A 25,014-nucleotide genomic window follows, 5' to 3' on the forward strand; every position below is an offset into this window, starting at 1 on the left:
AAACATGATTTCCTCTCTAAAGCAGAGAATTAGGTAGTGTTAACACTTGGAATGAAGGAGATTTATAAAGTAGGGAACTGCAGGTTGCTTTACATGATGAAAACATTCCCAGAAGGTCATAGCAGGACTAGGAAAACAATAAGGGTGTATTTATTTGCTCAAAGTAGGGAGTAAAAAGAGTGATTTAAAACCTGTGGAAGAGGATAACAAATATTGGATTAAAATCACTTTCCTGACTGGCCGGTATTTCTTGAGGTTGCATTTCCATGAAGGAACTCAAAGGGGAATAATTTTCATTAGGATCTGTGGAGTTTCAGGTCATGATTTCAGGTCGTGGGTGAAATGTGGAATCAGGTGAACATCCTGGAGCTTCTGTGCAGCAACACCTTCACAGTTTGGTCATGTAAGAATCCAAGCTGAAAAACAAGGAAAGACTCTTCCTTCTGTGTAAATCCCAGAGTGAGTGGCCTTTCCCAGTGGCTGCCTTGCCAGCTCTGTTATCCATCACGCATGATGTGTGTGGGCAGAAATCCGATATTTTCATATATAAAATAACCCTTGCGTCACAATCCAGCTTGGAATTCAGAAACAGGAACAAATTTAGGCTCCAGCTCTGCCAAGCCCCGTGCACGTGCTGAACTCCTGCTCGGAGGAGAAAGTGGAAGTGTTTGCAGGAGCTGGCCAGAGCAGGAAAAGGGAGGAGAACCATCTGGATCAACTAATCAGTGCCATCAGGAGAGCAGAAGGATGCAGAGGGAGCAAAGTGAAAGCTGCTCCACGTTCCCATTAGCTCAGATTTGTCTCTAACGAGTCTGGAGAGCCTGGGTTGACATCAGTGCCAGGGCTGGTCTCTGTTCTTGTGGCATTCCCTGATCTCTGCCTGACAGCAAAATCATGGAATGGTTTGGGTTGACAGAGGCAGTAAAAATCAGCCAATTCCATGGGCAGGGACACCTCCCACTGTCCCAGGTGCTCCCAATGTCCAGCCTGGCCTTGGGCACTGCCAGGGATCCAGGGGCAGCCCCAGCTGCTCTGGCAATTCCATCCCAGCCCCTGCCCACCCTGCCAGGGAACAATTCCTGCCCAAGATCCCAAGATCCAGCCCTGCCCTCTGCCCCTGGCAGCCATTCCCTGGCTCCTGGCCCTGCAGCCCTTGGCAATTGTCTCTCTCCAGCTTTCCTGTAGCATGGCTCAGCTCTTCCCAAAACAATCCCTTGGATGTTGTGAAAAGAAAGGGAAAAATGGAGAAGCACAAGGATTTTATGGCCTGGGCAGGACAACACCACAGGCTGAGGACTGTGTTTCTGCACATTCCTTTATTTGGAGTGTGCCATGGGATGGGGAGGAATGGGATGTGGAAGAGCAAACCAAAGAGCAGATTCCTTTAGTGTGCCTGTTTTTAGGAAAGTTTTTCCTCCTGTTGCAAATTCCTGGCCTTTCAGGTACTCTTTATGTAAGGCATAAATGAAAACATAAATGAAAACACCTGAGTTTATGTGGCTGCTGAAGGAATTTACCTCATTTGCATACCCTGAGAAAAATCACAGAAGGTTTTATATCCAAAATCCTCATTCCAGGGGAGGTCAGGCTGCAGATTTCTCTCAGCTATCACAGATATCACAGACAGGCCATGAGTTAGGGACAAGCACAGTACAAAGGAGCAAATTGTTACCTCCAGCACTACTGGAGATATTTTATTTCTGTCCCAACCACGAGAAGACCTCATGTACGTTTGCCTTGCAGGTTCTTTGGGTTTGATTCCCTTGTTAAGGAAAATTAAGCAGTATTTTTCCTTTTTATATTATTATGTGTTTTCTGTGTGGTGCATCTGGATTTAAGCTTGCCACAGGGAAATTCTCCCGGGAATATTCCTCCAGGATCAGGGAGATCTCCACACGGTTTTGGGTCACAGCAGGACCATGAGGGACCTCAAGACATCTCACAAGACATCTCCAACTGAGCTGGAAATGGAACTCGGGTCTCCTGTGTCCTTAATCCCAGCAGCACCTTCCTCATCCCTTTATTTGCCTGGTCTGGGAATCTCCCACTCCCTCACGATGAGCACGACCCTGAGATTATCCCTGTCCAGTTCCTCATCAGGACACACGCGCTGTCCCCATCCCGAGCAGCGATCCAGCTCCCTCTGGTGTGTTTGCAAAGAGGATCCCGAGGTCAGGCACGAGGCTTTGCAGCTGATCCCGGGGAGAGCAGCACCTCAAAGGAAAATGTCATTTACACCAGCAGTCCTGGGAAATGGAACCCCCCCATTTAATGGAGGTCAAAACCCTCTGGGGCTCAGCAGCAGCTATTTTTAGATGTCATTAAGGTGTTGTTTTTAAACATTAGCCATTAAAAGCTTTCTAATTTAAGCAGCCGGCGTTAATTAGCCCTGCTTGCTCGGCGTCATGTTTTCCATGAGCCTCCCTCAGCAGCTCCAGCTGCCCCTGGTGCTCGGTAACGCTTTCACTGCTGGGCACCAGCCTTCCCCTCCTGGCTGCCAAGTGGAGAAAGCAGCAGGAGCTCAACACCTTTATCTCCAGGAGCATCAGCAGCCTGCTGGAAACGTCTCCCTTTACAGCTCAGCTGAGGAGCATCCAGTGGGATCAGGTGAGTGGTGGCTTGGATGTTCCTTGTGGGCTGAGCCAGTCAGATATCAAATCAAAAATCAGCCTTTTTTCTCTGGTGTGGGATGTGTTTGTTGATATTTCTTTACAAAGTGAGCACGTTTTGCTTTCTCGCTTGGGAGTCAGCCTTTTCTAGCAGGGAACAAGGGACAGGATGAGAAGGAAAGGCCTCAGGCTGGGCCAGGGGAGGCTCAGGTTGGATATTAGGAAAAGTTTCTTCAGGGAAAGGCCTTGGCAGGGGCTGCCCAGGGAGCTTTGCAGTGCCCATCCCTGCAGGTGCCCAAGGAAGGGCTGGACGTGGCACTCAGGGCTCTGGGCTGGGGACAAGGTGGGCATCGGGCACAGCTGGGACTCCATAATCTTGGGGTTTTTTCCAACTTTCATGATTCTGGGATTCTTTCAACCAGACTCAGCCGTTGTGGGGAAATGAAATGGCAGCTGGGATGAAAACCAATAAAAAAAAAGAGACACAATGTCCACGTTCAGCCTTCATGACCTCCAAGGCCCATCTAAGCACCCAGTGACTGTGAAATGATGTGACAATTTATGAAACTTCCGAATTCCCTCACCCTGCCAGCTCTTGCCAGCTTTATTTTTATGAGCACAAGGGCTGGAAAGACAATTTTTCCTTCCAAACTTTACTTTTGCCTGATGCCTGTGCTGAACAAGAGCAGCCACGTCTGGGATAAATCCTTGGGCTGAATCCATGGGCTCTGTCCCAGCTGCCTCAGCCTTGGGAGCCACGGCTCCAGAGTAAACTCCAAACAAACAGCAGAATCTGATGTCACTAATCTGGGTATTTACCCAGGATTAAATAACAGATGCATGTTTTACTGCTGTCTCTTTCATTGTTTCTCATTTTACTCCTTCCCTGCCCGTATCACTCCTACCCCTTTGCTCCTGCTCTCTCTCCAGACCTCTGAGCTGTTCCTCTCATGCAGACCCGGCTGCTGTGCCCCTTCCCTGGGCTGCAGGGGGTTCTGCCAAGGATTTCTGACCCAGTAATTTTGGCGTTTCTCTGTGCACTCTTCCCGACTTCAGTTTTACCTTCAGCAGCCTCTAATTCTGCACCAATTCCCTCAGAAATGCCAGAAATCCCTTTCAGCCTCCTCACTGGGAATGCAAAATGATGTCATGTCCTTCTTACTGTCTGCTGGACCTCAGCTAAGCCAAGCCCTTAAGTATGGACTCATTTTACTCTTAAAATTAATTTCATTTGATTAATCTCTCACAGCTTGATTAATCAATGTTTAAGGATCAGGGCTTTGGGGTGTGCTCAGGTTCAGCAGACAAGTGAGAGAGGTTCCACACCCTGGCATTGTAAATTCTGCTGTTTCAACAGAGCCAGGCCCTCTCACTGCTCACTCCTGCTCAGATCTTTTCAGGGGAAAAAAATGTAAAATTGGCTGGTAAGAAGAGCTCCCTGCTTGGATGTGGGTGAGGGTGGGCAGATCTGAGGGGAAGCAAGCCTGGCTCGCAGCAAAATTCTTCTCTTCATTCCCACCCCTCTTCACTTCTTGAAAGAGGAGATTAGGAAATCAATAAAAGTTTGAAAGGCACATTGTAACCAAGCCTTATCCTCCACCTCCTCCCACCCCCTCTCTGCCACGGATCGGGGCAGTGCAGCTGCTGCTCTCTGCCAGATGTGCAGCAGGAATATCCTCAACCCCTCCTCACACCCCTGAAGCCTCCAGTGTTGGAGTCAGAGGCACAGAGTGTGTGCCCTTATCTCTGAGATCCAGCAAAACACTGGATTTCATCTAACATGAAATTTATGGGCATGTTTTCATGGTGTTACACGAAAACAACTGTTAAAATTAGAAAGAAAAGCTTAAAGTCTAAGTGTATAGATTAAAAAAATTTCTTAAGTCACTGGGTGAAAAAGTTTAGAGTTTAAGCTAGTTTAAAGAGCAGAAAACAAAATAGAAGATTTAAAGTGTTGTCTCTTTTCCTTCTTTCTTCTTCATGTTCTTCTTCTAGAAGTTTTTGGGTAATAGTAAGGGATTAGATTAAAAAATGCCACAGTGCAGCACACAAGTGTTAGATCATTGAGTCATTAAGAAAAATAATATATGTGTCTATTGTTAATTAGATAAGAATAAAGATAAAAAAGCTACACAGTTCAAGGTCATTTTGTGCCTGCAAAGCCAAAGTGAGCCAAAAAGGCAAGATGAATTGAACTTGAACAAAGAGTCTGGAAAAGTCTGCCAAGTTTAGTGATAACATCCTAATAAACCCTAATAAACACAAGAAACAAAATCCTAACGAGCTTTAGAGTTGTCTTCCTGACCCAGAGAACTGAGATAAACAGAACTCCCTGTGAAAGAGTATTCCAAAAGAGCTCAGCCCAGAAGAGACTGAAAAATCCAGAAAGTGAGAAAAAGTGCAGCAGAATCAACAAATCAGGAAGAAAAAGTTACATCCAGCACCTTCCCTGGGTGGCTCCAAGGATTTAAAACTGGCCTTGCACCACCTCATTATTTCCCCAAATTTCCTCATGGGTGCCAGGGAAGGTTTTTGGGGTTGTCTTGGCTTCATTTCATTGCTCCTGCTGGATTTAAAATCCTCTCTCTTTGAAATACTCCTCAAAAGACACCAAATGTTTTGTCTCCATGGATGGAATTATGCAGCTTTTCATGGTGTGGTGTTTGGGGTTTTTCCTAGAGGAGGAAACTGGAAGTTTCATCTTCACCCTGGCTCTTTATAAAAGTCAGGAGACCTGGAAAAACTGTAAAGGACAACAAAGAGAAGAGGATCAGGTCCACATTTTGGTTCCATTTAATTTTACTCCCCAAATTTTAGAGTTTTGTCCCCTCAGTCCCATAGATAAGCAGTGGCTGAGGGAGGTACATTTAGGGAGAGTTTTAATGCACATACAGCATTAATTTCCAGCCCTCTCAAGGGCTGCCACCTGATTTTTGGGGTGCCTGGGTGGATCATTTTTCACATCTCTAACTCAGTCACTCAGTGTCATCCCATAAAATCTGTGGTGTGGGGAAAGAAAAAAGGGGGTGAAAGAGCAAAATTATCTGACTGTGGTTATAAAATGATTGATGTGGTCAGAGGAAGGGATATTCACATTTAGCTTTTTGGCTGGCATGTGAACAAAAGCTCCTGCAGCTCACAGGAGCTGATATTTTTGCTGGAGGAAGGCAAGGTTATTAGTTTTGAATGATAATAAACATCCACCATGGGATAACATAGAGGAGGGTATTATAACTTATTAGATCTACATTTATAAAGTATATTCTGCTGCCAGTGGAGACTATTTATTATAGTCTTAAAATACACACCTAGAACCTTCATTTCTTTTCAGAAAGTGACTGGAATTGGTTTACTGAATCCTGGAGGTGTTTGTTTGCCTGTGGGACTCTGCTGGAGGAGTCAAAACCCCCAAAAAATGGCTCTTTTCTTGTTCTTGTCTGTGGTTTTGGAAGAGTTATCAGTACCTGTCTGGATAATCTTAATTTGGATTTGTCTGCAAGCTCACAAACACAATGAATTCCTGTGTATGAACATGATAAATCAGCATTTATTTCCTTTAGAGCCCATCCCTCATTTGGTCTGGAGTAATGGGCGGTAATCAGGGAAAGGAATCATTCCCAAAGCTCCTGGGGAGGGAGGGGCAGATGCCAGATTTCATTTCCAGGGGGTACCAAACACCACAAAAAATTCAGTGGCTGATGAGACAAGGTGCTGAAATGCTGAGTGCCATTAAAATCAGGTGATTCATTCCACTGGCCAAACACTGGGTGACATTTTTTGATGATTTTGACTTTTATTCCCTCCATGAAAATAACTCCAGCTGAGGGCAAACTCATGGGTGCTTAAATCACCGATGTTTTACAGTGAGAAAACAAAGCTCTAAACTTCACCTCACATTTTTTTATAAGACTGTTGCTCTAAACCTCATGTAACATTTCTTTCTGAGTTGATACACAGGGAAAAGACAAGAGTTCATCTCCATATTTCCACGTGGGATTGGAGTGAAAATAAATCTTAGCCAAAAAAAAAAGTGGATGTGAGAAGCAAATTGTATTTTTTTGTGAGGCCTTTTCGTTTTCCTTCCCAAATAAGAGCAGCCAAACCGACATCAGAAAAAGTTTCCCTGCTGGAAAGGAGCAAATCCATTTGTGGAACATGATCTGTGGAGCCAGGCTTTTATCAGCCCCCCAGATTAGAGGGGAAGGGGGGCACCAACATCTGCACAAAGGCTTGGGGCTGCAGTGACGCAGAACTCGCGGGGGGCTCGGTGCCCTGGAGGATTCCTGTCTGCGAGCCAGAGCTGGCAAATTACAGAGAGCCTCGGGGATAAATCAGGGTATTTGTTACCCTGGATGCCAGGGGATGATGGAGCTGCTGCAGCCCCGGGGTCAGGAGCTCTCGGCTCGCATAAATCATCCACACACCTCAGTGCAGGGAAAGGAGGTTCACCAATTTACACCAGCATGGATTTGGCTGCCGGGAGCTTGGGAGGCAGAGTTTGGAGCTCTGTGTCCCCATTCCATGTGTGCAGTTTGCTGGCTACCAGTTGTAGCTGAGTTATTATAATTTATAGCCAGAGACCTCTGGGCTTGCCCAGTTCCACCAGCGTTTCCCTCCAATTTATTCCGGGTGATTTTCCCCACTCCGTTTTTAACTGACTCAAGCCTTGGAGTTTCTAACATTTCCTGTGGCAGATTTCTCCACAGTCTGCTACACTCCACAGAAATACATCCTGAGAGCCAAACCAAACCCTCCTGCTCCTTCTCCCAGCTGGATTTCCTTGCATCAACCCAAACAAATGACCTCGTTCATGTGCAAGCTCTGCCAATATCTATTGAGAGCAATCGTGCCTTGTTTATTTTCCGTGTCTCACCTGGGCTCATTCCTCCTCTCAGTGTTATTTCTGTTATTTAATAGTGCTTAAAATGGTTTCCAGCCCGATTTAACTTCACCTTTGTTGCGAGGTTTTGTGAGTTTTGGACTTTAAGGTGCTTTTGCCCCTTCAGCCATGGCACAGCCTGGTCTCAGAAGGGGATCGTGGTCCCCAAACCAACTCATTGCAAAATCTTGGTCACTGCTGTTCCGTGGTGCAGGTGCTTCCAGAAACTTCTTCCCAACTTTTCAACCTTTGTTAAAGACCAAAAGGAAATTTGATGCGTTGCCAGTGATGTAACCTGCTGGGGGTCTGCATCCTCAGCCATCCTCTCATTCCCAGGATTGCTGGTGGCTTTCCAGAGGCAGCACAGCCCCTCTCCTGACCCTCCTTCCCCAGGCTCAGCCCCGGGGCTGTTGCTGTCCCACATGGAGGGGCTGGATCTCTCCCGTGGAAAGATCTAAGGGAGGAAAAATGCGCCAGCACAAGCCCTGAAACAGGATCTGGGCTGCCATGCTGCACACGAGGAGGGGGAAGGGGAAGGGCAAGGCCATGTGCTGGATCCAGGCTAAGCTGCCCGGAGTCAGCAGGATGTCTCCCCACAATTTCCATGCTCATGGACTCAGGGAACCCTTCCCCTCTCACTGCTGCCCCCGTCTCAGCCCCATAAACTTTCATCCCACAGCTGCCTGGGCATCCTCAGCCCTCTCACATCTTTCTCTTTATTTCTTTGCCTTTTTTGGTTCCCATGTTTCTCCCAGACTGAATTGGAGGCAATGTCTGAGCAGCTCATCCTAAACACAAAATCCCTGAGGCTGGGAAAAGCCCTCCCAGCCCATGGAGTCCCAGCTGTGCCCGATGCCCACCTTGTCCCCAGCCCAGAGCCCTGAGTGCCACGTCCAGCCCTTCCTTGGGCACCTGCAGGGATGGGCACTGCAAAGCTCCCTGGGCAGCCCCTGCCAAGGCCTGAGCTCCCTTTCCATGGGCAAATTCCCCCTGAATTTATACACGGCTGTGTGTGCTGCACAAACTGCTGCTCTCCTGAATAGATGGGATTGGTGGCACCTGTGGCACCCAGGTTTGGCAAACCCCAGGAGTTCAGCTGGCATCGCTGCTCCAAATGCATTTCTGGAAAGGGCTGGGCAGCCCCAGACTGGCCAAACATTGCCCTTCAGACATCCTCAGACACCTCAGGGAAGAGGTTTGAACTCGCTGCTGTTGGTGTGAGCAGAGAGCAGCTCCCCCAGAGCCCGTCTGATGGGATCAAACATGAGCCAAAGATCTTCCTCTCCCTCATGTGTTCACCTTAATTTTGCACTGGTGGCACTCATGGATCCCTGGAGCTGTCCAAGGCCAGGCTGGACAGGGCTTGGAGCAAGCTGGCCTAATGAGTGGCATCCCTGCCCGTTGCAGGGGGTTGAACCTTTAAGGTCCCTTCCAACCCAAACCATTCTGGGATTCTGGGATCTTACACAAAGTTTTAGGTCCTACCACTTGCACAGTTTCATTCCCAGGCTGACAGAATTCCAGGACTAAACCAGCCCACATCTGAGTGACGCAGAGCTCAGGATGCTCGTGCCTTCCTGCACCAGACCTGGGGCACTAAACCTCTCATAAAAATCCCTGGAAGCACCAAAATGTCATTTTTCCTTGGAGCTGAGCAGTTGTTGGACTCCTCACCGCCACACTTTAACCTGTATTTGCTCCCTCAGCTGTGCCTTTGGCCGTGTGAGAAGTTCTCCCCACATTTTTGGTGTTTTCATTTGTTTTTCAGGATGACATCAGCAGAGCCAGCGCTGTCGGCCACAAACTCATTCATCTTCCCTGCGGCTCTCAGAGAGTGCCGTAATTATTTAGCTTCTTAAACCCTTCACACTCTTACAGCTCTCATAAAGTAGTTATTCAGCTCTTGATATTTTCTCCCCCAGCTGTGATGATTTAATCTAGCCTGGGGTTTGAAAGGCTCGGCCAGGAAAATCCCAGAGCGCAACACAGCTCATTTATAAGGCTCAGCATTTCTGCAGTACCCAGCCCGAGCTGGGCTCTCCATCTGCCTTATCTAAACACTGCCATCACACTGCATTTAGGCTTTCATGGTAACTTAAACCACCACACAGAGCTCAGGGAAACTCCCACATCTGGCCTGGAAATATCATCCTGTATTTTAAACATTTTGTGGCACAGCTCGGTATTAATTCAGGTAGAGCACATTTGTTTGGGGAGGTTTGGTTCTCCTGCCAGCAAGGGGGAAGCACTGTGGTCTCTTCACACAGAAGTTCTCCCAAAAAATAAACCAAACCAAAAAAAAACCCAACCCAAAAGATTAGTTCAGTTCCCTAACTATATAAATCACAGCTTTTTATAAGCATCACAAAGTTATTCTGAGGTGGTTATAACACAGGTGAAATTCCCTTTCTTTCCCAGTGATGACCAAAACCCCAAAATAACTCATCCAAGCAGCAGTGCCATTTCACTGCAGAGCCAAGCCCTCTGAATTCCACAGCCAGGAAATCTTCATGATTAAGATGCCTCTTCGAGACATTAAATAACCAATATAGTTTATGCTGCGTATTAAATGGTCAACAAGAAGAATTTTAAAGTTTAAATTTCACACAGAAATTGCAAGTACAAGCTCCTCTCACTACATATATTTGCTGTTGCTGAGCTAACATTGAAAGACACGTACTAACTTTTTAAATTTCCTGACTTTTATGATTGCTCAATTTTGCAACCTGAACGTTATTTTGAAAGTAGGATTGTGTAAAATTTTCCTCAAGGGACTCAGAGAGCTCTGTGCTTTTGGAACGTGGCCTTGCTGTAGCTAATTTCCCTCGTTTTGTTGGAGGGTTGTTTTTTTGGGTTTTTTTTCCCCAACCTTGCAGACAGGAGCAAAATTGCAGGACCTCAAAAATAATCAAGCATTTTTCTGGTACCCTGGTGCCTTAATTTTGTGCATTTGCTGGGTTTTCATTCTGCAGTGCAGGTGTACATCTGCTATGGATCACAGCCCTGCCCAGGAAAGCTCTTGACATCTCCAGAACCACTCAAGGACCTGAGCTAAAGCTCTTGCTTAATGGGCGTCCTGGATGGGGGAATATCTTCAGAGATATTTAAAACTGAAAAGGAAATTGAATTTAATTTTCCTATTGATGCACGTGGGGTTTAAACAGATGACAAATTACAGGTAATGGCTGCTGGGTGCCTGCTCCTGAGCAGGAGTGGGAAATGAATCCTTTCTGTCTGTATGGAATTATAAAGCAACACCTTAAGGAGGAGAAACTGTGTTCATCTGAAAGAATCACAGGTTGTGCTCAGCTTGTTTGGCACAGCGAGGTAAGAACTGGGTTCTGTGCCCACCACTGGGGGTGGGCAGAGAGTGGGAGCTCTTCCATTAAATGGAATTGTTAGGTGCAAATTCTCCCCTTCTGAGGGGCCTGAGCAGAGCCACACAATATTGAAACCCCCTCAAGGAGGATTATTCAGCGTCTGGAGGTTAATGCTGGCTCTCCACAATGAGGGGGCTTTTGGAAATGTGAATTTTGATGGCAGAGGAAGGACGACATCCCTCAGCCCAACACGGAGCGGTGCCAGGCACCTGCATCTCACCCAGCCCTCTTCCTCTGGGAAGCAAGAATCCCATAAATCCCATAAATCCCACTCTACACCTGTCTGGGCTGATCTGGTTTTATTGCTAACCTTAAATAACGCTCAGAGCAGATGCATTCACCGCAGGAACTCACCCCTACCTGCAGGACCGAGGGCTGCAGTGGAAAACCAATATCTCCTTAAACAACAAGCAAATCACTCGTGCTACAAAAACCACAAAACCTGGTGGAGGCAGAGGTCTTCCAGAGGGCTCAGTGTCACACAGCAGAAAATGATTCACTCTGCAGGCAGCCAAAAATCTGTACAATGATGGGGGGGTTAAATTTGGGAAGCACCGGGAGATGCAGGTTCTTTTCCTTTGAATACCCCTTAATGCCTTCCCTTTATTCCTTTATTTTCAGAGGAAAACACCAGACAGCATCCCCTTTTTGTCCACAAAATGAAGGTATTGTTTCCAATGCTTTTTTCCCAGCATGGAGCAAGTTCTCCTATGGCACAGAAAAAATTTGCAGTGTCGGCTTTTCCAGGGACTCAAGGATTCAACCATCACAGCCTTATTAATCTCATTATTCCTGATCTCTCACTCCTATTTCCATGGCGTCAATACACTTTTCAGAGGCAGTCACATCTTCCAAGGAGTTTATCAGTGCCCATCCAGAGCTGGAAAAAGGCATTTGTTGTTCTGACTGAGCCTAGCACGGGAATTACGCCTCCAATGCTTCCTTGGAGCGGCGATTCCCGGTGATGAAAGCTCCAGACCTGCTGGCTCCAAGGAGTTACTTTTTACTGTGTCAACTTTTCACATGTCATAAAAAACAAGAAATTGAAGTTATCTGTGTAGCCCCAGGTCTCAGGGAGCAAAAGACTTCTAAAAGCAAGTGATGTGATTAGGAGAAATAAGGAAATGAAATCATTTAACGGGAATGCGCTGCGCGGAGAAGGAATCAATAAATAGTTCCCAGGAGTTATCAAGGGCCATTTAGTGCTTTTTTGGATCTAAACTCTCTAATCCCTGCCCTTTCTGGTTTATTTGTCCTCCATTCTACCTCGTATCACCGGGCTGTGATGCATCTTGAAGATCCCAGCAGCTGCTCAGCCGCGGGATGGAGGTGCTGCGGAAAGGTCGAATTTTCCTTGAATTCCATCTCAGATTCTCCCTGAGAACCCTCTGTCTCTTCACAAGTGCTTTAAAGCCTCATTAAGGATATGGATAGAAGCCTGTTTCCACACACACCGAGTTCCTCTTCCTGTGGATTTATGGAATAACCATCCTGCGGGATTGCCCGGTAGCAGCGAGTCCATCTGGATGCTGAGAGACAAAGCAGTGCCTGGCTGCTCAATCGCTTACAAAAACAATTCTTGCCAAAGAGAAAGGAGGTAATAAAAGCCTACAGGCCTCCTGTGACATCTCTGTGACCTTGCTGTGACTTCAGCGTCTGCCCCTGGACAGAGTTGCCTACCTGGGGTTCTTCTAACAACACAAAAGAGATGAATTAACAAGGATTGCAAGGCCTGAATTCGGCAGCTGCTGATGTTACCCCTCACTCGGGCAGGCCCTGGGCCAGGATTTTAATTCTGGCTGGTGTCACATTATTCTCTTGTCCTTGTTGACAACAATAAACATCACTTTTATCAAAAAAACCTCAGAGAGGAACAAATTGCAGACAGAACTTGCACCAGCGGATGCTTTTATTGCGAAGCTGCGTTAAGCAACGCCAAAGATTTTTGTTTAGTGGTGTCTGCCTGAGCTGAGGAAGGTGTGCCAGCAATCAGTGGGGCAGGTTCATTTATGTCCCTGAACCCCTGTCACACATCTTGATTTTTGACCCTTATTACACCCTGAATTCAGTCAGGAGGATGGCTCTGTACACTGATATTTATCACTGCTGTGAAAACCCAAAAATGCTTCCCTGAGGGAAGAGGTCCTGCTTGTTCTGCTGGGAGCTGAGCCAAGGTGTGCAAAGCTGAGGAAGGCTTCAGGCTTTCCCCTGAAGATCAAAAGATGTTATCTGTGGAATGGACAAAGTTTTATCTGATAACACAAACAATTCACTTTTTATCAGCCTGAATTCTGAAGTCAGGATAGCCCTGCACCCAGTAATTCTGTGTGCCATGGGATCACACCAAAACCTGAGCCTGAAAACATCTAATCTGGGAGATCTGTGCTATGGTTTAGACTGAGTTTACAGCTGAAGTTGTATCTCCATACACGAAAGTCTTTCTATGTGAGTTATTCTCTGCCTCAAAAAATCTGTTTCACCTACAAATGTAAAAATTATGTTGGGTTAGATCAACACAATATCCAGCACTGCCAATAGCTGAGGTTTAGGAAATAAGAATAGGAAGAGGATGGAGCCTTGCTTTTCCAGAATATTGTCCCTACAAGCTGATCATCACAGATTTCTTGGCCCTAAAGTGTTACTTTACTGATTCACCTTAATGAGTTTTTTTTTCATTGTCCTGTCCAGTTATTTTTTGAACCCATGAAGGTGTTGGATGTCAATTGTCCCATGACAAAAGGAACAAAACTCTTTGTTTTCTTACTATTTTGAACCTTCTTTCTGTACTAGAATTGTAGAATGGTTTGGGAACTTAAAGATCATCTCCTTCCCACCCTCTGCCATGGGCAGGGACATCTCCCACTAATCCAGGTTGTCACTCCCAATTTAACATCTCTGTTAAATTTTGGAGCACAGGAACCACTGAGAGGACAATCCAGACCCACTGATTGTCCCCCATCAAATTTATTTGATATCAGGATATATACACCAGTTTGGCTTTTCATATTGAAGCTCCATTTCCACCTCTTTCCCCCCCTTTTTTTTCCTCCACCGTTTTCAACCTGCAGTTCTCAGCATAATAAAAGGTAACAAGCACGAGTTCTTGGCAGATGGAGGGAAGTTATTTAATGCCTGTGGAGAATCTGTCCCCACATGTTTAATAAATGCTTTCTTTCAATAAATGTATACTCAGCTTTAAGGAACATGGAAAACTGCAGGGTTTTTTTGCATCAAGTGCCAAGATAATAATAATCTGGCAAGTGATTCCTTACTCCAAGTAGTAAAAGGCCAGAGAAGCCAAGACTCGCTGTTACCACTATTTTAATCATTATTTGCTGGTGACCACCAGTCTTCACTGAAAATTTCAGGTGCCTCTGGTATTTTTCAATTTTTTGCTGAGTGCCAGGTGACTCAGGGCCCAGCTCTGCTGCTCTTTCTCACAGAGTTTTATCTGATTGAAAATTAGCCTCCAAAGACTCGAGCTGAAGCAGAAAAACCACTTGTGCTGAGGAACAGCAGCAGAATCTGATCCCGTGTTTCTGGTCTCTAAATGGTTTTTGAGTAGCTGGCACCAAAGCTTTACATTCATCTTTAAATACTGGAGGTCTGGGGTTATTACAAAACCTTGGAGGATTGCTGGGGTTTTTTGGGTTTTTTTAAAAATAAAAATATGTTATTTCTATTAGATTCTGTTTGTAAAAATTACATATTGTTAGGCTGAATGGTGCAACCCCCGAAACGAAAAGTAAATGACAAATTCAGACTTCTGGAATTGTGTAAGTTCCACTGAGAAAATAATCCTGAAACCTCACCAGCCACATCTGTGTAGATCACTGCTCAATTATTACCCTTTTACTAGACTGCAGGTTATTTTACCTTACACCCAATGGTCCAGGGGAAAAAAGAAAAAAAAAAAAAAGCAGCCCTTATTGACAATCATGGGGAAAAAGTTAAATCAATAAAATGAAAAATTATCTGACAATCATTGCAGTTGCAAAGCTTGCTCCTGGGCACACCATGAAAGCAGCCTGAGTTTCAAACCTCTGTTATTGCACTGCTCCAGTTCAGCTGTACAGCAACCCACTTTGGGACTGGGAGTGCCAGATGCTGAAATCACTTTTTTTTGGAGGAAAAAGTAGACTGGAGAAAAAAAAAACAGACTAAAAAAAACCAATAGACTAAGAGTACTCTAAAAACAAAGTCTGAGCAAAGATGGTGCTCAAGTGGATTTGTGTTACCGTGGAGCTCAGCCCAAAGACAGTCACCCACAGGAGGTGTTGCACTTGCTGCTGGCAAGGAGAAATGGGGGTACAGAGATGAAAAAAATCATGGAATATCCTGATCTGGGAGGGATCCCACCCAGTCCCAGCCCTGCTCTGCCCAGACCCCCCAACAAGCCCAGCCTGGGCATCCCTGGATGCTCCTGGAGCTCTGGCAGCCTCGGGGCCGTGCCCATTCCCTGGGGAGCCTGGGCAGTGCCAGCAGCCTGTGGGGAAAGAAGAGCCTTGCCCTAAAAGCCAACCTAAATCCCTGCTGGGCCAGCTCCAGCCATGCCCTGCTGCTGTCCCTGTGGCAGGAGCAGAGATGGGAGCTGGTTCTCAGGAGGAGCTGCAGCCCCCGAGGAGTTTCCCCTCAGTCTCCTCCAGCTGGACATTCCAAGGTCCCTCATCCGCTCCTCTTCCCTTCCAGACCCTTCCCCATCCTCACATCCCTCCTTTGGATGCTCCCTAAAAATTTCATATCTTTCTTCTATTTGGTCACACACAAGACTGGGAGGAGCCCTTGGAACAGATTCCCACATTTCCCATTTCCTGAGGAGGAAACTTCTTCAGACAGAGCTGAGATCCCTTCTGAGGGCACAAATTTAAGCCCAAATCTTCCTGGCCACACCCCAGCAGCAATTCCTCAGGACAGGCTCCACAATGACACATTATGATACACGACACATATGGTCTCAAATATCAGCCCAGTGAGGAAATACGAGGTTTTGTGCAGTGGCAGTGGCTTCCCGTGGATGCATCTTCCTCTGTCTGGGAAGCTTCCCAAAAGAGAATTACAGTAATTCAAAAATGAGGCCAAGAGAGCAAGCACTGCTCTTGAAGGATAATTGCAAAGTCAACAAGGGTGCACACAACATTTGCAAATTTTACAGACATTTAAAAAAAGGAAAATGAAACCACTCTTGTGACCCACAAGTCTTTCCAGCAAGAGCTCAGAATGAAAAAGAGCTGGAATAATTTTATTAAAACACTTCTAATTGCATTCTCTTCTGATAGGCACGACACAAACATGTATTAACCACCTACACATTTTTGCATTTGCTCTGCTTTACTGGCTTTTCAAGACTACTGAGCCCAGAAAAGGGTTTCATTTCAATCTCCAGCACAGGAGCTCGGCTGTAGGATATCAATGTGCTGATCAGATGTTCCATATTCAGCACAGCCTAAGAGAAAGGCCTGACAAAATTCTCAGAAATGCCAGATTTCAGACCTGGCAGTTCTGCCTTGCAGTGACTCTCAGATGAGCGGTGACTGCTCCCATAAGTGTCAAAAGCTCTGTGAGGCTCATTGTGGACAAAGCAGCGAGCACAATCTGTGATAAACAACCTGAAAAGCTGCTGAAATGCGCTGCCTTGTCAAGGATCTGGACAGGCTGGATCTGTGGGCTGAGGTCACAACAACCCCCTGGAGCTCCAGGCTGGGCAGAGGGGCTGGAAAAGCTGGAAAAGCCCTGGGGGTGCCGGTGCCAGGGGCTGGACACGAGCTCAGGGGTGCCCAGGTGGGCAAGAGGCCCCGGGCCCCTGGGCTGGGTGAGGAATTGTGTGTCCAGCAGGAGCAGGGCAGGGATTGTCCCTCTGTGCTGGCTCTGAGAGGCCCCTCCAGGGCTGGCTCCAGTTGTGGCTGGTGCAGGAGAGCCCTGGAGGGGCTGGAGCGTGTCCAGGGCAGGGAACGGAGCTGGGAAGGGGCTGGAGCCCCAGGAGGGGCTGAGGGAGCTGGGAAGGGGCTGGAGCCCCAGGAGGGGCTGAGGGAGCTGGGAAAGGGGCTGAGCCTGGAGCAAAGGAGGCTCAGGGGGTGCAGCAAAAAGAGGGAGAAGCCACCAGGTGTGTAGGAGCTGTGGTTTCATCTCTGCTGTCAGGATTTGCCCTCCTGCAGCTCAGGTGGATGCGGGCCTGAGACTCCCACTGTTCTCTCTGCTTCAGGAAACCAAAATAACAACAGGAAAAGCTAATTTCACCTCAAACTAGCCAGGAAATTGTGCCACTCATGTTTGGATGTGGAACTTGGCTGAGCAAATTAGGCTTTCATCACCTTCAAGTTCACCTATGGCAAGGAATATATTCTCAAGCTGGAGCTAGCCACAAAAAGGCACTCAGAACTCATGGCCTGTTCAGATTTGTCATCTGAGTCAGATGTGGCAAAAAAAAGCACTTCACACCAGTGCCCTGAACTCCTGGTGCAGTTAAAGGTTTGGCAATTTTGTCTTTAGCCTGTAAAATCTCAAAAGTGTGGCTAACAGAACATTATTTCTTCCTTCTTCCTCTGTAAGGAAGAGGGATCAGTGAGGGCAGCAGTCACCATTTTCCAAAACATCAAGAGAGATTATGAGGAAAAATTTGCTCCGTGTGAGGGTGGGGAGGCCCTGAGGTTGCCCAGAGAAGCTGTGGCTGTCCCTGGATCTCTGGAAGTGTCCAGAGCCAGGTTGGACAGGGCCTGGAGCAACTTGGGATAGTGGAAAGTATCCCTGTCATGGCAGGGGTGGCACTGGATGATCTTTAAGGTCCCTTCTAACCAAAACCATTCTGGGATTCCATTATTTAGGAGCCTTTATCTTTGTACATGGCAGTGGCTTCATCTTCTACCACTCTTGGATATTTGTGAATATTTTATCCGTGTGAGGAATCTGGAATTTTGAATTCTCATGTGCAGGGAAGAGGGGTTCCCAACAGCTGGGCTCCAGAAAGGAATGTGTTTGAATGAAAAGCAAGGATTTAGGATGCCACCTCCCCAAGATGTTCTTGGCATCAGAAAGCAGGCCCAGTTCCTGAGAACAGATGAGATAACCTCCCCTGCCCTCCCAGAGCTCGGGGAAGGTGACAGGTTGGTGATTAGATCCTCCCTGGAGCTGCCTCACAGCCCCTCTGTGGAAGGTTCAGGAGTTTATTTGGCTTCTTTGCTTCATGGAGAGTTAAAAATCCCACAAGAAGTTCTTTGTGTGTGGAAGAATCCCAAAGGACAGGAGATAACATTTTCCAAACCAGTTAAGTACTGGAGGAGCGACATCATTTCCATAATAGCTCCTACCACAGGATTCAGCAGAAATATTCACAGAGTGCTTCTGACTGTATATTTAAACAACAATTACTCCATAAAAACTCACAGAAAATTCTATTCCTTTCCTTCAATTCAAGCTTTTCCTTTTCAGTGATCTGGGGATTTGACAAAAGAAGCTGTGGGTGCAGTGACCCACAACTCCTCGACTTGAGAAGAAGCGAGGGAAAGAAAATGAATCTCATTATTGTAGATTGTAGAGCTCAGACATGAAGGAGGGATAAGGAATAATAAAAAACCACTGAATGGGAGTGAAAAGAGAACGTGACAGGAGATCCACAGCCCTTGCCACCAGGGAAGAGGAGACAATTCCTGGAGCAGAAAGGCAGGGAAAGGAGATGTGGGGCAGGGTAGGGGATGGAGGGCAAGAGCTGGAGATGTGTGAAACACATTTGGTCTGCAGTGATGTTCTCCCTTTCCTCCGGTTCCTCTTTGTAGCTGCTCCCATGACTCACACATCTCGTTTGGCCTCTCTCTCAGGGCTCTTTCCTCGTTAAAAAGGCTGAATTTTAAAACATCTTGAGGACAAATGGAGCCAAACGTGTGATGGTTGCCGTGGCTCAAAGCAAGTAGAGATAAATGTAAAGGACAGACTGAAAAATCGACAGGAGACATCCCCGGGGGCTCTGTCAGGAAAGTCTTTTGATCAGACACTTCCATGAACCTGAAAATCAGGATTTTCCCATCCTGAAATATGGCAATTTAAAAATAATTACTGCTGATCTCCTCTAGTTAAGGCTGGTGGGGTAGAAAAGATCAAACCCTTTCTATTTGTCTGCGGTACAACAGCTATTTTCTGATTTTACACTCTACCTTTCCCAACATGCTAAAAATTCCAAGAATCTTCTAGGAAGTGGTCTGGATCTAATAAATTATTTTGCTTTGAGAGCCAAGTCTTCTTGTCTTACTCACAAAGAATAGTCCAAGTACCAACCCTGCAGTCCAAGAAAGTGGAGTTTTACTCTTTAATGCAAACCCTGTGACTGACTGAATTGCCTCTGCATTTCATACACTGAATGTCATGTTCCACATTTATCCTAAACCCATCTTTTACAATCCACTCTAAAAATTCTCTTTAATTCAACAAGGAACAGACAAAATTTCTTCCATCATATTTATCATTACTGACCGTCATTGTACAAAAAGCAAAGTTCAACCAGTCACAATCTGGGTTGGTTTCCCATCGCATTCATTTCCCGAGGAGGAAATTCATGGAGTCTTTCTTGCAGTTATTCCATGAGCAGTTTGGTTTTTGAGCTGTGGGGATGACATGTGAGGGGAAAAAAAGAGGGGCAGACACACAGAACTTGAATATTTTCTTTCTGCAGCTTCTTTTGCATAGACTGGAAACTTCTTTTTGTGGCTAGAAATGGTTCCAAAGAGATTGTGGGCAATTCTGGTGTAGGAAATTCACCCCAAATGCCAAGGTCTGCGTGGATGGGGCCAACATTTAACACAAGACAGTGAGACAGAGGACACCAGGAGGAATTTCTTGATGGAAAGGGTTGTTAAACATTGGCAGGGGCTGCCCAGGGAGCTTTGCAGTGCCCATCCCTGGAGGTGCCCAAGGAAGGGCTGGAGGTGGCACTCAGGGCTCTGGGCTGGGGACAAGGTGGGCATCGGGCACAGCTGGGAGAGCTCCGTGGGCTGGGAGGGCTCAGTGGAGAGTGGAAGGATGCTGATCCAGATGGGGAATATGGAACAATAATCTGAATTTTGGGTGACCGACAGCAACACTTGTTTTGGTTGCTGAATGTTGGAAATGGAGGCTTCGAGCCAGTGTTTACAAAGAGCTCTGAGAAAGGAATCTCTGCAGGAGAGTGAAAACTCTCAGCCTGGGGTTGAATCCATGTCCTCAAACACTCTAAGTGGATCCTTCTGTATAATAAAGGCTTTTCCAAATCATCTTCTTCCTCCTGGGAAAAGGAGGAATATGAGGAAACCCTCAGCTGCCACCACTGCTAAGCACACACTTCAGTTTGCTTTCCAGCAGGAAAGGATTTAAAGCTCTGCCTCTTCTCTCACACAAATTAATTATCACCTCCTTTATCTTTAAGCAAACTTAGGATAGACCCTAGGAGAAGGACAGAAATATTGTGCTGCAGAGGCAATATTGACATGATTATTAAAGCTGTAAAAGTCAGGCAAGATGGGATGAAGGTGAAAAATCTCCATCAGCCAGACCCATGGATTTATGGCATGGATTTACCCTTGCTTGGAAAAGGAGGGGTGAGGAATAAAATCTCTCCCTCAGACTCATAATATGTTATATTTTGGGGGTTTGGTTTCATTTCCCCTTCCTTCTTCTGAGACAAAGAGTAAAGGAATTAAATTTATCTGTACAGGATGCAACTGGTTCAAGTCTTTGTCCTCTTGCACCTTTTATCCAGGTATTGAGTTGCAGCCAGTTAAATGCTCATCATCTTTGTGATAACAATAACCACAATTATTTCTTATCACACACATTGATTGTGTGTGTGTGTGTGTGTGTGTGTGCATAATTACACTAAATAAAAAATGTCCCACTTCTCCAAAATTTAGCCCAATCTTGAAAACATAGAAAGAGAAAACATGGAGTTTTCTGGCAGGTGTTTTTAGCCCACCCCAAAAATTCAATAGTTACATACTGCTGGAAGATTAAATGCATCGTGGGAGGCATCAGGAATTAAATTCAGGTGTTATTAATTTGGTTACAGACCTTTTACCCTTAAAGAATGAGGGTCAGGGTTATAAAGCAGGGGAAGAGAAGGGTTTGGGTTGTTGAGGACAGGACAATCCTCAGTTCTGCTCTGCTGGGGATTAAAATGCAGAAGAGAGTGGGGAGAAGCAGGTTCAGACTTAGTCCTTCTGAGTTTGGGGGAGGGAGGGTTAGAAGAGTGCAGCTCTGTGAAAAAATTGTATCATTTACTCACTTGTCCCTGTAAGGGCTCTGGTTTACACAGGAGTTTTAAAATTCCCCAGTTTTCTGCCTGTGGCTGCCTTCTCTGAGCCAAACTGCTTTGTAGCTGGAGTGAGAGCTCAAGTGAGGATGGCACTGGCTCCCAGCTCTCTTTTTGCTGTTTAATGTTTGCTTCAGAACCTGAAAGAGAAAAGATTTTCCCCTGCTCATCTCTGTTGGGACAATGAAATGAGCAAAAGCTGAGGAAATCTGGAGTTGTAATCAACCTGTGGCATTTTCATTTCTTAGGGAGATGAGGGGGTTTGGGTAACTGGTGTGAGAGTTGGGACCTTCATTCAGCACCCACCTCCCTCTGAACATCCTGAATGGCTCCAGAGGGTTCCTGGGTTGGATTTCCCAGCTGCTTCCCCAACCCTCTGTCCCCCAGGATGATCCCAACCCTTCCATCACTTGGTCTGTAACAGGGTGAAGGTTTGACAGGGCAAGAACAGCCTCAGGTGGGGCCAGGGGAGGCTCAGGGTGGACAGCAGCAGGAATTTGCCCATGGAAAGGGAGCTCAGGCCTTGGCAGGGGCTGCCCAGGGAGCTTTGCAGTGCCCATCCCTGCAGGTGTCACCTGGAGGTGGCACTCAGGGCTCTGGGCTGGGGACAAGATGGGGTCACATCTTGGTGATCTTGCATCCCTTTTCCAACCTCAGTGAATCTGAAATTCTAAGTACGTGAATTTATTAAGAAGTGGGCTGAAAAATCATGTTTCCTGCAGAGCACTGAGCATCCCCGTGGTGGAACTGTGCAGTAAACGCAGCTCTGCTGCTGCCTTTCGTACCCTGGAAGCATTCCAAGGACAGTTTTCTCTGCCTTGCTGCTTATTTTCATAAAATGCTCATGGACCTGATAGCTCAGAAGCTCCTGCTCTCTCAAGGCTGGTTGATGAGCTCAAAATTAACATTAAATGTGTGTTTCAAGCGCAGTTGTAACTGCTCTGCTCTAATCTGTGGGAGAAATCGCATCCAGGTCACAAGTTTATCCCAAACAATGACCTGACAGGGAATGTTTGTGAGAGACAAACACAGCCTTATTGATGACATTTGCTATTTCAATCATATAATTATGGATATGACTCAGGAACTGAGATGCCTTTGTGTCCTGATTTTCTGTAAGTACTGAGGACTTGTGAAGGAAGTTTGGTTATTGCTTTAAAAAAATCCCAACAAAAAAAGAAATATAGCCTGAGTAGAGAAGAAAGGCAGGGGGATCTCTCAGAGGTTTAATTTTGTATTGTGTTTGCCTCTATTATAAAATTGTTAACATACTCTCTCCCTCTTCTGGAAGAGTAATGGCAATATTAAAGCCAGTTTTACAATTTTCATCCTGTGTCTAAATCCTCCCTCATCCTGCTGCCTTCTTCCAGGCCTGAGCTTTGCTCCAGTATTCATTACCCCTCTCCAACAAATAAAACACCCCACACCTGCGAGTGGAATTTCATCTGGGCAGGAAAAATGGAAACTTTGTCCTGCTGGAGAAGGGTTTGTGCAGGTCCTGCAGGTCTGAGGGGCATTGCTGCAGCAAGGAGCGAGCTGAGCACCACCAGGATGTTAAATTGAACGCTCTGCACTGGCAGAGAGCTTGGAAAATAATGCCAGGGGGTTCAGGTTACTGCATCAGCACTTGAAATGTAGGCCACTGGATCTTAACAAGGTGGATGTTCCCTATTCCCCTTCCCTGGCTTCTGAAAGAGCTGGGAAAAGGTGAGCAGCTTTTGTGAGTTAATATCCTCAATTCTTGAGTTCCCCTGCTAATTACAGCTCCCTTCATCCCTGTATTGTAAAGTTTGACCCAAACACTTAAACCAGAATGGGAAAACCACCACAAGAGCAGCACAGACCAAACCTGCAGGAGCAGCAGACCCAGCACCTGCACTCTGAGAATTAATAAGTTCTTGGGCTTTATTACAGGCTGGCTCTGTTTGGGTTAGTGCTTGGCAGAGCTGAGTTCAATTTGTACTCAGGAGTGTGTGAACCAGTTCTCTGGATCCTTTCAAACAGTTTCTGCTCCTTCAGAACTGTCTGCACTTGTCCAAAATCTAAGAAGGCTCCAAGAAATTTTGGCAACCTGTGATGTGAACAGAACACAAGAAAATGCTCTCCAGAACCTGAAGTTTGTACAGAAATAAGGTGGCAATTACTGTAAAATGAAACTTTGCCCATCTGGGCGTCTTTGGCCTGACTTTTATTTAGATGTAGAGGATGATGTGCTATTATTATTAATAATAATATTATTATTTAAAATTCTGAGCCTTTCACAGCTGGACCTAAAATTCAGTGCAAACTTCTGATGTTGACTTGTGCAGCCATGGCAGGGAAACTGTTTAGAAGCAATCAGTGAGGTACCAAAAAGTTCCTTTGGCTGGTGCTGTTTAGTTACAAACAACAGGAACTTTGCCAAGCAGCTAAAACAGCTCTCTGTGCTCACAGCAGGCTGGAATAAATTCTGTTTATTTAGGTAAAAATACAAAAAAAATAAAATCACTCCCAGCTCTCTTCCCCTGAAGTTTCATACCCTCTTAACACATGGTGTTGCCTTATTTTTTTATTTTTTTTTCCAATTCTTAATAAGTCAGGAGAAGAGGAATCTTCTGGAATTTGGAACAGCACTAAGCAAACATCCCACTCTTATAAACTCAACCTGTGGAGGAGCTGGAATTTTTTTAAGCCCTAATTAAGACATAAGCTTATGCATTTCATCCTGCAAATAATCAGCTTTACATTGCTCAGGAAAATAGGTTTTGTCATCTGTTCTCTGTCATCCTTGGATTTAACAGGAAAGACCAGAAGAGCCTGTTCTCCACCCCGGTGACTTACGTGCAGCTCTCTGGAATCCCAGAAGATCTTCCCTCTCTGTGCTTCAGGAACATCAGCACAGCTTGTGGAGGTGATCCCTGGTGGGTTACAGGAGCTGAGGAGTGACACCATCACCCCCTTGGATAGACAGGAGACGTTCCCTGTTCTTTGGGAAGCAGAAAATCCATGGCAGACAGGGAAATGCTCACCCCCATCCTAGGGCTGTCCTGCTGTGTGGAAAGTGAAGAGCTGATCCTGTCTCTGCATCAGCTGCTTTCCTACAGGCTCAGAGATCTGGCACGGATCCCTTGGAGGTGACATGGATCCCTTGGAGGTGACACAGGTCCCTTGGAGGTGACACAGAGCACCAGGAGATGCCACGGAGGATGAGCCCAGCAGCTCCCAGAGGGCAGGGTTCAAGGAGACCTCCAGAGCAGGAATTCCAAACACATCTTCCCACCTCGAAATGCTCCAGGCAGATTTGCTGAGGAGGAGCCTCGTGTCAGGACCCAGCTGGGAGGACATGACCCAAGCTGTCTAAATTTGTCATGGCAGGGGAGGTGTCGGAAAGCAGAGCTCGCCTGCTCCGGGCAGGACACAATGCTGGAAAAAGGAGCATCGGGTTCAGCTGATTGTTTACAGTCTCCTAGAGACCAGGGGCTGGGAGTTTTGGAGGGATGGGCACTGAAATGGAGACAACAGATGCAGCTGGGCAGGACTGGCTGAGATGGGGTCACTTCAGTCTAATATCCACTATTAATTCCCTTTTTCCTTGCAGCAGTGTGGGTTATGGCAGGGATTCAGCTGCAGGATCAGACCAGGATGGGTAATTAATTTTCCTACCCCTCAAACCCAACACCAGAGCCCCTGTTTTTTTGTAATATGAACTTGAAAGGATGTAGCTAAAATAAGGAAGGAAGTCATATTAAAAGAACGTTCCTGAAAATATTTTACCTTCACTTTTTCTTGTTCCTTTCTCCTGCTACATTCCCCTACCAAGAGTCACTTCCCTTTTCAGGAAAGTCTGTAGAGATGTCTTGTCCTTCTCAAACCCTAAAGGGCACTTGTCAGCTGCACCTG

General features: G+C 46.2%; 2 long non-coding RNA genes across 2 annotated transcripts; both read left to right on the plus strand.

The window, feature by feature from the left end:
* Nucleotides 1–1,246: 1,246 nt before the first annotated feature.
* On the plus strand, nucleotides 1,247–3,457 carry LOC147653876 (uncharacterized). Its single transcript, XR_015285344.1, has 2 exons — nucleotides 1,247–2,607; nucleotides 3,032–3,457. It is a non-coding gene; the product is annotated as an uncharacterized LOC147653876 (long non-coding RNA).
* A 17,448-nt stretch (nucleotides 3,458–20,905) lies between these two features.
* LOC111928652 (uncharacterized) lies at nucleotides 20,906–24,880 on the plus strand. The gene is made up of 3 exons (XR_002864235.2): nucleotides 20,906–22,250; nucleotides 22,506–22,842; nucleotides 23,916–24,880. It is a non-coding gene; the product is annotated as an uncharacterized LOC111928652 (long non-coding RNA).
* Nucleotides 24,881–25,014: the final 134 nt, after the last annotated feature.

The sequence above is a fragment of the Cyanistes caeruleus genome, chromosome 3, assembly GCF_971803275.1.
Source record: "Cyanistes caeruleus chromosome 3, bCyaCae1.hap1.1, whole genome shotgun sequence".
Lineage (NCBI taxonomy): Eukaryota > Metazoa > Chordata > Aves > Passeriformes > Paridae > Cyanistes > Cyanistes caeruleus.